Source organism: Varroa destructor, unplaced genomic scaffold, assembly GCF_002443255.2.
Source record: "Varroa destructor unplaced genomic scaffold, Vdes_3.0 BEIS01000001.1, whole genome shotgun sequence".
Lineage (NCBI taxonomy): Eukaryota > Metazoa > Arthropoda > Arachnida > Mesostigmata > Varroidae > Varroa > Varroa destructor.
Genome location: NW_019211454.1, coordinates 53096500 through 53111869, shown reverse-complemented (window position 1 = coordinate 53111869; position 15370 = coordinate 53096500). Strand labels below are relative to the sequence as shown.

General features: G+C 41.2%; 1 long non-coding RNA gene across 1 annotated transcript in view; it reads left to right on the top strand.

Annotated features, from left to right (window-relative positions):
- LOC147758810 (uncharacterized) overlaps positions 1 to 15047 on the top strand; it is a 29669-nt gene extending 14622 nt beyond the window's left edge. The window contains exon 3 of the long non-coding RNA XR_015316221.1: positions 13604 to 15047. This is a non-coding gene — a long non-coding RNA (uncharacterized LOC147758810). The remainder of the gene's footprint in view (positions 1 to 13603) is intronic.
- The last annotated feature ends 323 nt before the right edge of the window (positions 15048 to 15370 follow it).

The window sequence follows — 15370 nt, the reverse complement described above, 5'->3', positions numbered from 1 at the left end:
TTGAAGTTGGTGCCTCTGTCGGGTGCCGCGACTGGCCTCTGCCGCTGCTGCACCAGCGACGCCCGATACGCTATATACGCTACTCTCGACCCGTAAGACAGGATCGATGTTTCTCTTTTTTCCGCCAACAAAATTGTTAATCGTCGTTTGAGCGTGAAGGTCATAGACAGACCGTGACCAAACTTTCGCCTGTAGGCTGGTGCTCACAACTATTCCTGCTTCCTTCAGCCATCATCGACCTTATATTTTCCTTGTGTTTCTTCACATTTTTCTGAGAAATGTTCGTTGAATGGGAGAAGCGTGCCACTATAGTTCCGTATAATAGGAAGGCAGAAAATCGAGACCGGAGCGACTCACTGAAAGTACACCTCTATACAGCTCCACAGCGGCTACTGCTACTGCCGCTGCCCCTGCAAAAGTGTTCTGGTGTTCAACATAGCTTCGAATTGTTCTGCAAAAGCTTTGTCATTCAAGTTGGTCCATACCATGGCCAATTATGATATGTGTTCATAGGTTTTGCCACAATTCTATAGGTTTTTGTCATGTCCTTAATCGACTCTGACGAATGATTCTATTTTATTCGAGTTAAACGATGGCAACGACGAAAACAAGGACGCTTTCTATGGCGACTTACAGTGCCATGGTTGAGATCACTAATAATTCAGGATTGTTTTTGTTTGCCTTTATACCGATAGACGTAGAGATAATCTAAGTTCAGTCAAAACTGGAATGATATTATCGCTAATTGTAACTTAAGAATGTTAGTTCACACTAAAGATATCCAGCTTCCGTGATCGCTTAGTAAGTAACGTATTTATCAGTTGATCTTAGCGACACGTTCTGGTCTGGGTTCTGACCCGGGCATAGACAGACCTCATTTCGTACTGGGAGGCAGCCATCTGTCTGATGAAATACCTAACGGGGATGCCGGACATAAAACTCGGAACAGAGAGGGATATCTAGCTTAGCCGCATATGTTTTTTTCGAATTTCAGAGTCGAATTAATTTTGGTTCTCGTTGAATTCGAAGTTAGTACTGTTATCTTCTTTTTCAGTAAATACTTTTCTTTTTTATAGCTTTTCACTAAATTATGCTTATCACGGGTAGAAAATAAATTCTATTTTATTTATTATATTTATTATATTTGGCTAGCCGAATAAGTGAGCACAACTCGACTGAATAAAAAAAAAATCAATTTGTCATACTATTTGTTGCCCATGTCTTTTTATCAATCGAGATTGACCAACGCATCCGAAGGCCGCATATCGACGTGAATCTTCATGTAACTACGCCTATCACCTGTAAGAGACCTGGTTATCTGTTGATTGTTTACTGTTAGTAATGTAATTCAATAAATATTATTTCATGGGACAAAAGAGAAAATGTACATTAATGAAGCATTATAGTCGTGGAGGTTTCAATTAAAGGTGTATAACGAACCAATGTTGGTCAGAAAAGTAATGGCCTCGTTCTCAGAGGAGAGAGTTTATTGTTTCTGCCCACGAAGGTGATCTATGGCTATAGCGTCGTTTACCACAGAGATCGTAAATGATAATATTGCCACCTTTTAATATCTCGTTTCCAGCCAGACAATTGCATGATACTTCAGCGGTCACCTGCGTCAGCTTCTAACAGTACGCTCTTAGTATGGCGCACCTAATTTTCGCTCGCAATTATTATAAGTGATAGACATTACGTTCAGCATTCGAGTATTTGAATAGCATTAGTAATAGCGATCATTAATCCCGACGTTAAGAAGCGAAACCGTGATATGACTTTGAACTGGAACCTGAGCTGATATGTTGCTAGCACACGGAAATAGTAGCCCGGGCGGAGGATTACCGGGCCTTTGAGAAAGAAAGACCCACAAAGAGCCCAAACTCCCTCCCTCTGCTCAAAGAGGTTTTGCCTACTTCGCGAAATACATGAATAGAAACGAATTAGAGTAGCAATAGTGGTAGTGTCATCTCTTTGGTCATTCCCAGCAGCACAATGGCACACAGCAGCGACAGTGGCCGCAGGAACAACTATAGAAGTACTAGGCATAGCAACAGTGAAAAATTGAAAATGTGTACGTTTCTCAATCCTTATTACATACCCCCTCTTGCACCCTATATCTGCTCGTCGCCTCTTGCGCTATTAGTGTGGACTGGCTTCGTCCGCAATAGCTGCACATGTAGCATCATGCTCGGCGTTGCCTGGAAAATCGTTAGCTGGAAAGTGCCATACCGCTGTTATCCATCCCTGCTGCGCCCATTGCGGCCATCATGACACATCCTCCTCTCCCTTAAAGCCGTCCGTTCTAGCTGGCCTAGGTTTGGCTTAAAACTTTCTCGGTTGTGCAGCCCCGCCGAGATAAATATATGGGCAAGCAAGCAACGCCTTGGAACAAAGTGTCGGGGGTATATGCGACCAAAAGCGTGCAAAAACGGGTGGTGCTAACTAACAGCAGTATCAATAACAGTAACAGCCAGTTGAATTTATGAACAGAACAGTGACTGCGATAACAGTCAGCCTCAGAATATCACTAAAAAGTTTCCTCCGTGGCTTTGGAATCCTACGCTGGTCTGGCTCAATCAGTGTCACCCGGCTAGCGTTGGGTGGCCGTTCTTTTAACGGCCTCAACCGGACCACCCCGCTCTCCCAGCCAGCGTCACACACCATTTCTAGATACGGCTTGCTGGCGTAAGTCTGACCTAAAAGCCCTCAGGCACTGAAACATAACTTACAAATTACCTCTCTCTTTTATATTGCTCCATTTTCTTCGAATGCTTAGACCTGTTCTGATCATAAATATTACTACGACTACTAGATTTCAATTTCCGGCTTCTGCAAGAAACCCATGAAACGAGTGCAATAAAAATGGACGAAGCAAATAGGCCATGCAGTGTCTTTTTTCTGCTTTGTAGCATTCGTATCGACGAATTAGCCTAATTATTCTGCTGCTCGAAGGTTTTCGTGAGTAGATATTTGGGCTACTATCTATATTGCAGTTAGCTTTTGTAGTTATATGAACTCGTATTCCTTATCCAAGCGTTATATTACCTAAATACGAAATAACATATACGAGCGCATAGTGGGCGTTAGTTTTATAAATTATTATTATTTCAATTGTTGTTCTTCATTTGGAGAGGAGTTGAATACCAGTCATCGAATTTAGGCGGGTTAATCTATGCCTATTTAAAGCTGTTTCCACTTTAGATTCAATTACTCCGACAAATGAAATTAGATAATTACAGCGTACACATTTATCATCTACAACACACGTGCATATTCGATGCGTGTATGCATCTTCTTCACGAGTCACATAATGAAGTTAACCTTACAAGATGTCCTGTGTGTTCTTACATAATGTAAAGAAAAGTGGGAAACAATAGATTCGTACTTCATTTATCGATTCTACGCTTTCCTGGATAAAAACAATAGCCCGAATATGCACCGTAGGCATCGTCTACAGCTACACGCGTACCCAGAGGAATTAAGAGAGGAAAGAATGAACGGAAATGTTATGTGCACTAGAGAGAGATGCAGTCGCGCTTAGGAGCCTACTTGGCCTGAATACCTGCATCCGCCTGCTCTATCCTTCCCATTTCCTAAAACCCGGTCCTTCTCTAACGGTTTGTCTACAGACCACCGCTACATCGAAAACTACGATGAGGTGCAAAGGCAGCAGCAGTTGCAACTGCAGTAGTCGTACGAGCTTTCATATGCCCGTGCGTCCAGTATAACGGAGTAGTGGATGAAGCGGAGGACGACGGCAATTGGCCTCGCTCGGCTAACAGTGGCAGCAGCAGCAGCAGGTGGAAACGGCGGAAGCTGTAGGGAGCTGCGTGGGGAGCACCGTTGGTTGGTTGGTGTACTTCCACACAACTACTATTACTGTTCGTATTTGCAGGCTGGTTCGGGTCCTTCGGCAGCTTCATCGGCACTGTTGCAAGCACCGTCGAACGGAAGTGAATGTAGCCCGACCATTTGCGACCGATCGGAAGAAAGTGTCGCTGATAATATGTCTCTCTTGGTTTTCCGCAACGCACCCTGTATACGTTTGTAAGGGCGTGTGTGTGTGTGTCGAAATAAGCTAGATCTCCGCTTCAACGGAAAAGCTAGGGAAACTAGTGGAAGAAACTCTAGCCTATGGGGTCTGAGGGTGTAGATTCCTTGCTGGAAATTCGGGGGAGAGTCGATAGGCGCAGTGGGTGAATAAGGAGAACTCGCTCGTTCGCTAGATTTCTCCCTTTCTCTCCTTTGGTTGGTTCCCTCTTGAGAAACCCGACCGTTATTCTCGTTTCTCACAACGCCGTGTTCGTTACGTACGCTTATATGTATGTGTGTGTGCACGATGGCTGATGTTCGGTGCGGTAATCGTCTATAATAGTGATGTAAGCGTACAATGTTTCGATACTGAATGTAGCATTAGCAATGTACAATTGAAATTTGTTTGCGCAATCAAAGATGTATGTTGTCAGAAAAATTGCGGTAAAAGTTGAAACTATGCTATGAAAAAACTATTGACGCGTAGAAAGCAAGGCGTCCCATTCTGTATGTATCACTTTTTTTTCTATGTATACAAATAATATACAATCTGATATACACAGGCCGTAGAGTAATATGGTGTATTAATAATAGAATAATATTTACGAAGCATATAAAAGTAGGCCACTTTCGTTTTGGTTGAAGCACTTAAATGTATAATTAAAACAGCCGTAAACAGATGATAAGCTCTGTGAAATTTACTGACTCTCTATGAAAATTCACAGCACTCAGTCGATCTATTCAGGACTAAAAAAAGTTCGCCCAGATAACGATATTTTTTGACTTCGCCCATTACCAATGTTAGCGTGTACAAAAAGGATGTTCAATGCTTTCAGTTGTGTTACTTAGTTGGCAACTATGTTCAAAAATAAATAGGTAAGCCTCCATCAGATGGATCTAATACTAATCTAAATGAATCATAAAGTACACAACAAGTTATTAAGAGTCGTTCCTTCTTCAAATGTATTAGGTTTTGCTTAGCGCTCATTAAGCTCTGACCTTCGTTATGTATGAAGGCGCGCACCCCCAGCAGCCACGCAATTTGTGAGTCTACTAAGATGATTTTCATTCACACTTGTTTACTCGATGCAAATACTCTCATAACCTAACCTGAACATTATGAGCTTATCGGTACTAGATACACCGGCTGTATGTCTGGTTCGTCAGTAGATACAGATTAATATCGACAACCAGGTCTGAGTGTTTTTCGAAGAGCGAGAAAACAACAATTGTTAACAATAACGATGCACGACAGCGCTAGCTTCTTCTTTCTTCTTCTCCTCGTGAGGACTCGACAATGGCTAGCTATCACGGAGGCTGCAACAGCAGAAGTATCAAGACTGAGAGATGTTCATTCTTCTACGAGAAGAAAGGTTCGTTTTTGGCCTAACCTCGCTTGGCAGACCAATGCCGTGTGGGCCAGAAAATGGTATATAGGACCGCTCTAGCAAGAGCGGCTCTAGTTTTCGTGTATTTGCTAGGCATTATTGCTTGTTAAGAACCGTAAGGGTCTGCGAGGCCATCCGGCAAGCTAGCGACCAAGACAAGTAGCGATGGCTGTTGAGCGTAGGCCATGGCCTACTGTCATGCTGTTGCGAGGCCTTAGGCACCAATAGGGTGCACTCGTCGGTCGATTCGCCTGCAGGCCAAAAGAAACAGAACGATACCAGCGCACGGTAACAACAGAAGCAACTTTAACGTTTACAGCTGACCTGTCTACCGCTGCCCCAAAGCGCAAATATGGCGACGACTATAACAACATTGGCGACGATACCCACATTGACAATAACGCTAGCTCGCAGTACCGACAATGATTTCTTCTCTTCAACTTACGGTGGAGAGGATCCATGGTTACCGACTGTGGCAACCAGTTACGGCAATAACCTGTTCTGGCTGAGAGAGAACTCAGTCATTTTCTTTTTCTGTGTAGGAGTATGAATAGGCGGGCGGTTTATCGCTCGTTCGAAGGAAGTGAAATACAGGGGGCAAGACAACTTACGGACCATCTGATCTCGGGCTGTTTGTAGGTGTACACTCTCGTTTCGGGACACTTGCGCACTTAACCGTCGTACACCAGCCAGAGCATAGACTTGGCATGAACATTCACATATACACACACACAAACATTCGTAAATAACCAAAAGTTACATCTATTCGTTTATTTAGCCTCGTTTACTGGTTCTTACGTTGTTACTGCTGCAATTATTTTTTCTAGTGATGATATAATGCCAGCTTGCAATCGGTAGAACAATGTTGTTGGTTCATGAATCCATGCGGCGTCTTCTGGGGCGGCCGCTATCATCTCGTAGGGAGTGTTTTTCAGGTATTGTTAGATGAGCCAGGGAGGTTCTAGCGAAAGGCATATGAACATGTTCTCAGACGCGTTTTCCATGCAGCTTTTTTGAAATGTAATTTTAATGACAGAATTTAAATAATAATGACTTCTTAGTAAGTTAAGGTTGAGCATTTTTCCTGTGCTACGAGCCAACAATAAATGGCTGGACGTATTATTGAATATGAGCACTCACAAGATCGAACTCGGAGGTTTTGAGCATAGTTTTGCGGCAGCTTGCGCAATATTCCCTGAGATCCGCTATGCTGGAGGCCCCGTATGTCAGTTCGCTCTAAATATTCTTTGGAGCTATCAAAAGATGTTCAGACCGTAAACTTTTGACAGGAGAACTTTTCGCTGCAGCTGGCGTTCGTTGTATAAAGTCAAGGCCCGATCTAGCCAATGGAACCAGAATCCAAAAGCTAAAGCGAAATTCTAGTCCTTTGATTCAATATTGGAAATGATCAGATAAGAATATTGCCTTCAATAATCTGTTAGAGGACCGATTGAAGATTTCGAAACCATTTCTTTTGGGAAGCAAGTTTTTTGTGTATACTACATCAGCCATGTGTAATTCAAAGAATTTCTGCACTTCTCACATAGCTCAAAGGCTCTATTTTATCTCATGGGGGTACTTCTACAAATACACCCTGTTGACACACCTTAAAGTCTACTTCTTGTAAAGTATAATCCAATATAACATTAACAAGTTCCATGCTGCTTGTTTTGAAAAGATACTTGGTTTCAGCCGCTTTTATCAAACTTAAACTTTGTTTCTTTTCAACACAACAATAACAATTCCCGCACATTAATAGCAAAGTAACAAATGCTCACAACTGCAAGATCATTGGGAAGACAAAACAGCGTTCTACCGGTAAAGATTACGTCCGCCCCGCCTTTGCAAGGAAGGCAATATTTCAATAAGCTAATACGTTAAATACTGCGGTTGCCTTCGTAGGTTGATATCAAACGGACATTTTATGGTCTGTAAATGCTGACGTTTTAATTATCGAGTTCGCTGAGGAATAGGTGACAATCTTCACTGGTCACATTTTAGTGTTCCTGTTATCCTATTGTTTTCCAGCAAATTGCCATAGTCTGGGGGTGTATCAAATCAGAAACACTCCATAATAAACTGTACACACCTAAAATCGCCTCATTTATCTTATTGGTTTTTTGCACTTCATTAATAACCTAAGATCAGAAGAGCCGAAAAGAGCCATTGGCTATAGGCACAAGGAACAGGCCCGTTGAAATATCATCGAAACGCTTCAGATATTTACGCTCATTTAATCATGTTGCAGAACGTAATGAGGACGCATTGGGCAAAACCATATTTGAATGTGAAAAAAAAAAAGACGTTTCATTTGAAAAATAGTGTCCTAATCCAGCTCTGCCGCACCTCGAATTGCTGACAAAATCAGCCTTCGCAAGAAATCCGAAATATCGAACGCGTGTATTTACGAATCAATACCATCGTTTCGTATTATCTCGAGGCTCGGTACATCAGGCGCAACGCTACGTTTACGATTTTTATATTACGTGCCTGTTTGTTTCCAATTTGCTTTTGTCTCCGATTCTATCTACATATTATCGTTGCGTATGCACACAAAAGTAAAAGCTGCTTGGTCTACCTTTGAAACGGTCGCACTGTTAGTTTTGCATATTTACACGCGAGCACCATGGTGCCTCCCGTTTATGAAACGCTATAACATATCGATGCGTTGTAGAAGGTGATATAGTTACAGGTGCGCAACAGTTAGGCAATGAAACGTCGCATGAGTGTATGCTGTATTAGAATAATATGTATACGCCAAGATCGTTATGGCGTTTGGTGCAGCTCGAATCTCGGAAATGGGTCACTGTGCCACTGTGAAGTGTGAACCAAAATAATCGAGTTCTGTTCCTATTTTCTGTAGATTTCAGACAACCGCTGTTCTATACTACTTATCAGAATAAGAAACCACTTGAGGTCGCACTTCTTTGAGAGTTCGCAGCAGGGTAAGGGCTCTTTAATTACCTTAGTCTCGTTGGAACCTTCGCGGTCTTGGCCGTCTTAACCCGCAACCTGTTCACCACAATATCGATCGGTAACCTCAGAGTTCAAGTGCGTTAGGAGTTTTTGACCTTAAAAATTGCTTTAAAGAAAATTGCAAGGTGAAGCACCGTAAGAAAACGATGTCCTGCAACAAAAATAGCTCCCGCAATCATATATTATTATGGCTATCGTAAGAGAAGTCTGTATGAAAATAGAGCTGTTTAACGCAGACCATATCGTCAACGTACAGGTGCACAGGCTTATTATTACTATGTTACACATGTACTTTCCGCAAGCTTCTGTGCAATCCATCGTATGTAGCTTCCCCCAAATTACATCAATGTCTGTATAGCAGCATTACGACATGTTATTCAAATATGTGAACAGGCGAACATTGCTACACGACTAAACACAAGAACAGCTTCATTCAGATAGGCCGGTCTCCCCAGCTCATACCCACAGTAATGGTCTGTTTATCTTTTGTTAAATTTTTCTCTGTGAAAAGCACCTACCTGAAAGGAATTTTGTAACAGTAAAAAAAAAAAACGCTGAACATTTCCAATAAAAATATTACTAAAAATTAATTTACCTGCGAGGAAGATAGACGACGAAAGGCTGACAGATCCATTCAGATTTCTATGGAACAGCAGATATGCTAGTACTCACGAGACCAATACGCTTGAGTCAAATGCTGTCTGTATGGTCAAAGGGAAGGTGGCAGGCGAGGCTAACATATTACACATCACTTTTACGCACTCTGCGTGAAAGACCCGAGCCCGTTTTAGTGTTGAAGGACGTCATAACGGAGGCCCTCGAAGGAAGAACTGTCCTCAATTCAAAAGTTAATTAACGGAATGTCAGGTGCAAACGAATGCACGTAAACCAGAAGTACGACTGAGCAAGCATAGCTTCTGCGAGAAAGGAAAAAAACAGCTCGTCTTTAGGGAATTGGCAAACAGTGAAACACTTGTTTAGAATGCATTGACGGAAAATTTTTATATAAAAAGCCATAGTGAAGTTTTGACAGCCTCGACATTGCTTTCACAGGCTATCTACCATACGCTTCGTCAAAGTCTCGCTTATCAGAGGCTTATTGCTTGTATCACTGTTATATTACGTGTGAAGAAAAATATAGTTATGCATAGCTTAATTGAATACGTTTCTCGAAATTCAAAGAGAGAACTCGATTGCGCTGAAAAGCCTTTCGTTAGTGTAAAAGTAAGCTTATTATGATTTCCGTTTTCAACGACAGATTTCATCGAATCTCGTACCACTTTGGCTACGCCATACTCGTGGTGGAAGATGCCTTTGCTGGTAGAAGTGCGGTTTGCCCCACTAGTTTAGCTTTAAGTTGGGTAAAAAACAGCCGCAGCGTATACGAATTGCGCGGAAATTGTAACTGAAGCTGCCAACGGCCCGGCGGTTTTTTCTTTTTGAATCGGGCCATTGCAACTAAGCATACTAGTAATTACGTTTGGCTAAATTGCTTCCGATCATCCATTTGCTGGGTAACAAGGATGCTTCACTATTTGTGTTTTAAAATGTACTTAAAATTTTTTAATTTTAATTTGATAACAAAGCACTGCCCTGCAAATGGTGAGTAAGTTGTTTTTCCCTTTCAGTAACGTTTTCGGCGTGATACCTGCACGCGTAGACAAAGTTTATGACTTAGTATTTTAGTCATGTCAATGTTAAACCCTCGCATCAAATTAGCTTTCAAGCGAGTTTTTGATTAGCCAATCAGTATGCATTAAATGTATTTTGGTAGACAGTCTATAATAATAACCCCTATAAGTTACTATCCCTCCAAAAGTAGTAGGAGAAATCGACAATCAAAGCTGACATCAAATAGAGTACAACTTGTTTTGTGCGTACATTAGCAGACTCGATAAACTCATACTTATTTTCATTAATATGGGTTTTCATTTGGGCAAAACACGTAATAATAATGACCTCAGCTGGATAATAAAGTCTCTAACAACATAATAACCTAATCGATTTCATATTCCTTTTTACATTTCCCTTTCTTCAGTTTACTCTAAATACAAAGAGCTACCTTATCGCTTGTCTGCACTTAGAGGTTTTTCAAATTTGCGGTGAACTTTCAACCTCTTCTCCCTATGTATTAAATCATCCTACGTTTGAACCGTGATGCATTACTATGGAACATAATTCGCAAGGGGCCCGCGGCACAACTACGTCCACTTCAGGCCCCAGCCGTAAAGAGTAGGCTACATTGCAGAGTGTCAGCCCCGACACAAAGCGGTACATGTGCTTCTTTTCGTCCGTTGTTGACTATCCGGTCTGTTCATTTACAAAGTGACGTACAAAAATTTGTTGTACGAAAAATCTCTTTGGCCTTCAAGGCGACGTGAAGCTACGCCAGAATTACACTGACGTGTGCAGAGCGTGCTATTGACTAAGCCATTCCTGTCTGTACTTGTTGTGCCTCAAATGCAAATGTCTCCAAACTTCTAAATGGTAAATAACGAGCGCGCTGGTGATGTAGCAACTGCACGTGTGACATTCTGTGTTGGTACTTTTATTCTGTCTATTTAGTGTAGGTATTTTAACATATGCCATTCAATATTGAATCACTTATTTTAATTTTTTAACTTAGCTATTTAAGTTAAGCAAAAAAACTCGACGAAACGGAGACTAGTCCAAACGGTGCTATTCCGTACCATTCCCGCCGCATCACCGGTCATCGCCACGCTGTACATTGGAATGTTTATATTTTTACTTGAGCGTCATGACAGCAAGGACGGGCAGCTATTATGGTAGCATATCTCAGCAGATAGTTCGTCTTTGTTTGAGAAGCCGTGCTCATGTCAACGTCTTCGCAACGTCCTTCCATTCCAACCGTATCGCCGGTACGTTATCTGTTGCTGGACGTTTGTATAAGATGCGACACGTCTACATACTCGAATATATTATAGGATATTTTTATACCTGGAAATCGGGGATGGCCTAAGAAGTAATGTTCGAGACCTAGTTTTTGTACTGTCACACCAAACACTATAGGCTATCTAGCTAAACCTAACGATGCAGATAATGACTGAAGGATGTATTAGTAGCGCCCCCTTTAATCTATATCAAATTCCTGCACGAATACCTGCACGAGTCAATTTCAAAGTAGTAAATCCAAGAGAGCACTATAGTTAGGAAATTTAAAGATAAAAAGTAAGTACAACCTCCTCAAGCAGCAATGTCGCACATCACTAAACAGACATTGCTGCCTTTAGAGAATATATGCTGACAAGCCACTCTTATAATTTCTACGTAGGGAATGTGTCAATTTAATGAACGCCGTTTCTCGCAAAATTACAGTCTATAATTTATTCATGTATCGCAGCACTACTTTGCGCAGGCCATCTATTCACACCTCGCTAGTTGTGGGCATGCTTTTATACGCCATAGCAATCCATTCACAATATTATCAGTAGTCTCTCTGCAACACCCGTCTACATCCCCCTTTTCTTGTTTTCTTTACTGTGAATGCAGTCTCCTATTTGAATTCAATTAAGGTTAGTACTGAAAAGCAGGCAAGTGTCTGTAATGGAACCGAACGTTTTAAAAAGCTGTGTACCTCGCCAATCTGGCTCGATTTTTCGTCCTTGCGTCTTTGTGGGTTCTCGACGTTCCGTTGTACTTTTTCACAAAGAGATAGCAGAAACACGTCGGTGACGACCAACGATTCCATCCGGCGTGGCCACCTTTCGTTACGCCAATCGCCTACGCGCAGCGTAATGATCGGAAAGGCTGATGGCGGGGGGCACCAACGTGCGATATTGGCGTGAACGGGATGTGACTTGGGTTTCGCAAGGTGTCACCGATGTCGGAATGACCACCAACGGACGGACCCCTCTCAACTCATTTGGTATCTCACTTCCGCCGCCGATGAGGCGGCAGCAATGACACCACGGTGCCATGAGCAAAGCGGACTCACTTCGCCGCTTAAGAAGCCTCGAAGAACTGAGAAGTTGCAACATTGATTGCAAGCAAAAGCCGAACGGAGTCGTTTCCCTTTTTTTCTAGTAAGAACAGGAGAGCTCAACTCGGTGCGAAAGCGGAAATAACAACCGCTATTATCTTCCGCAGCCAATGGCGTCGTTCTACTATCTTAATGTACCGTCTCAATGGTGCTCGTGGTGTGGTCGTTGGCGGGGCCTCAACCACCTTCCTCATATATATATATATATATATATATAATCGAAACTATAACTAATGGCTAATCCGTCGAAATCGAAAACACTCGTATGCACGGAAACCGTAACAATTACGTAAGTCCAGTAATGCAAGCCAGAGTGAACTTCCTACTACATTCTAAAAATCTTTCTATATAATTTCTCTTGTTTGCCTTTATCTTACTATTGCTTTCATCTCTTAATGTAGCCCAGTAAAATGGTCTATAATTAACTTAATCTGCAACTTGTGTAGTTTGCTGCTTAGTTATATACTGATCATAATAGCCATTACAACTATAGTGAATAGTTTCATGATCGTAATGCGTCCATTAGGACACCGCGTCTAATAATTGTCTCGTTATAGACCATTACACTTTACCTTTCATTCATTCATTCATTCATTCGAAAGCCATTTTCTTGATACTTGTCTCACGTTTTAGCTTACACAATTTAGAAATCTCTTTAGGGTAAAAAAAACTAAGACCATTTAAATTTAGATGTTGTTTGCATGCTAACCTATGCACTGCATATCGCATAAAAAAAAACATCTAAATATAGCACAATGTTCCATAAATGAACCAAAAACCTTTGAAAACGACTTTTTAAGGCACGTTTTAAGGCACGCGTGCTTAGTTCCTGTGTGGTAAGTGCAACTCGAATTTCACTAAAGGCAATAAGACATCTCTCGCATATCGGGCGAGAGTGCTCTGGATTGCTACACCATTTTCGTACACATCTGCCAGTTATTGGACCTTCGAAAAAGTATCGACCATTTTTCTAAAATAATGGCCTTCAAGTCACATATATCAGGTAAACGAATCGTGTCGGGTTGGCGCCGGTGTCATTTGAAATTTGAGGTAGAAAATAGGCTATATTGTTTAGATGTCTTCATTAAGATAGGAGATAGAACGCTTTGAATATAATTGAATTTTTTTGCAAAATTTCGCTAATTTTATAAATTGAGTATGATTAAGATACAAATGTCTCATAATAATGTGTGCTTTTTTACTTCAGAGGCATTGTGGAGGAAATAATTCTGTCGCTTTCGCTCTGGGAACTTTTTGTGAAATACGTTCGTTGTATTGGACCAAATACGGACAAGGCTGGCAAAATCATTGTGAAAATTCAGCAAGACCAATGGCCAAGTGAGTAGCCATGGTATCGCCAAAGAGCTAAATATTCACCACTAAGTTTTCAGCCATATTTGAAGAAAGCTAGCTGGCTAGGAAAAAGCTTGATGCCACACGAATTGATACAAAAAGATTTACTTGACCAATAACTCATCCGCAAAATTCTACAAAAAACAAGGAAAACTGGCAAATCCCAGTCCGTCCAAAGACAGTGATGCTATATGTTTGGTGGGACCGAAAAAGAACTGTGCATTTTAAGGCTGCCACTCGGCAAAACGATCGATGCAGACCCTTGCTGTCAAAAACAAGCAAAATTATAACAAGCCATTGAAAAAAATCGATCGGAACTGGCAAAGCAGGAAAGGCGTCATCTTCCACCACAACAATGCCATACCACATATTTCTTTAGTTGAGACAACTTAGATGGAAAGATAAAATTTCCCTTGTCGCGATTGCTCGCATACTATACACACACAAGACTTATACAGTGATTGGATTAATGTGTTACCAGAAAAAAAAGCTGAAGGTTATCGATCTAAACGGCACATGTTTAGCTTAGTCATATTATTGATAAAAGATTGAAATGATTATGAAGAAAAGATTGAAACCCTATACAACCAAGCCAAAATAATAGTGCAACAAGTACACTCGCAGGCGTTTACTTGTGACGTACTTGGAGCGTATTGGTACCAGGTTTACCGCGTGACATGCTGCATGTACATGCAGCGTAGGACAGGTCGACAACCTTCTGCTAAGACAGAACTGTATGCTTAATGTAATGCGCTAAGGAACGGGACGTTGATCTATTGTCCTGTGTGATTTTGGGTCAATAATCTTTTTTAGAATTCAGAATTAGTGTCGCTAAGCACTCTCTACGAAAATCACTAACAACATATAGCCGATAAATATGAGATACGATTGGTCCAAATAAAGCTCGAAGTGACTTATACCTACTGCCCACAGCTGGTAAACATGGCAAAAACAAATTGTTGTTGTAGCAGAAATTTGCAACTGTATTGTAGATTGAAAAAAGAAAATAAAAGACAGTTCTCCGTATCATATTTGTTATATTCGATGAACTTCATCGTTTCGACGTTGTAGTTCGGCAAAACAGGTATTCCCAGCAGGCAGTCGACAGAAAAACTGCCGGTCGATCAAAAACGCTTAATTAGGTGCTCTGTATTATTAGCCAGTGTATTTAAATAAAGATTTATTATATCAACAAACTCATAAAAAAACCTTTTAAATCGGAAGCTTGTGAAATAATTTTATTTATAAGCATCAATAAGCTTGGTTGACATCCTGTATGTTCTGTGGGCCGTGCTCGATTTGACAGTTGTTGTACTGTGCCTATGCTAAAGTAATCGACTGCGTCGTACCCAGTGTTGGCACCCTATTATAAAAGACAGTGTATTATTGTGAAGAATATGGAAGTAAAAGCAGAAGCAATTTTGTCACGAGCAGTAGCATATGCCTACAGTCTCATTACTAATCGAGTTTTTCAACTTACGTATCATTGCAACAAGCGGCAGTTTTTTAGCGGAATCATTCGATATATACCAATCAATAGATATCAATTAGGAATAGTAGACTGATTCAATGGGAAGTTCTGTGCTGAATTAATAGATAACAAGTGCTCCTATGTGCAGGA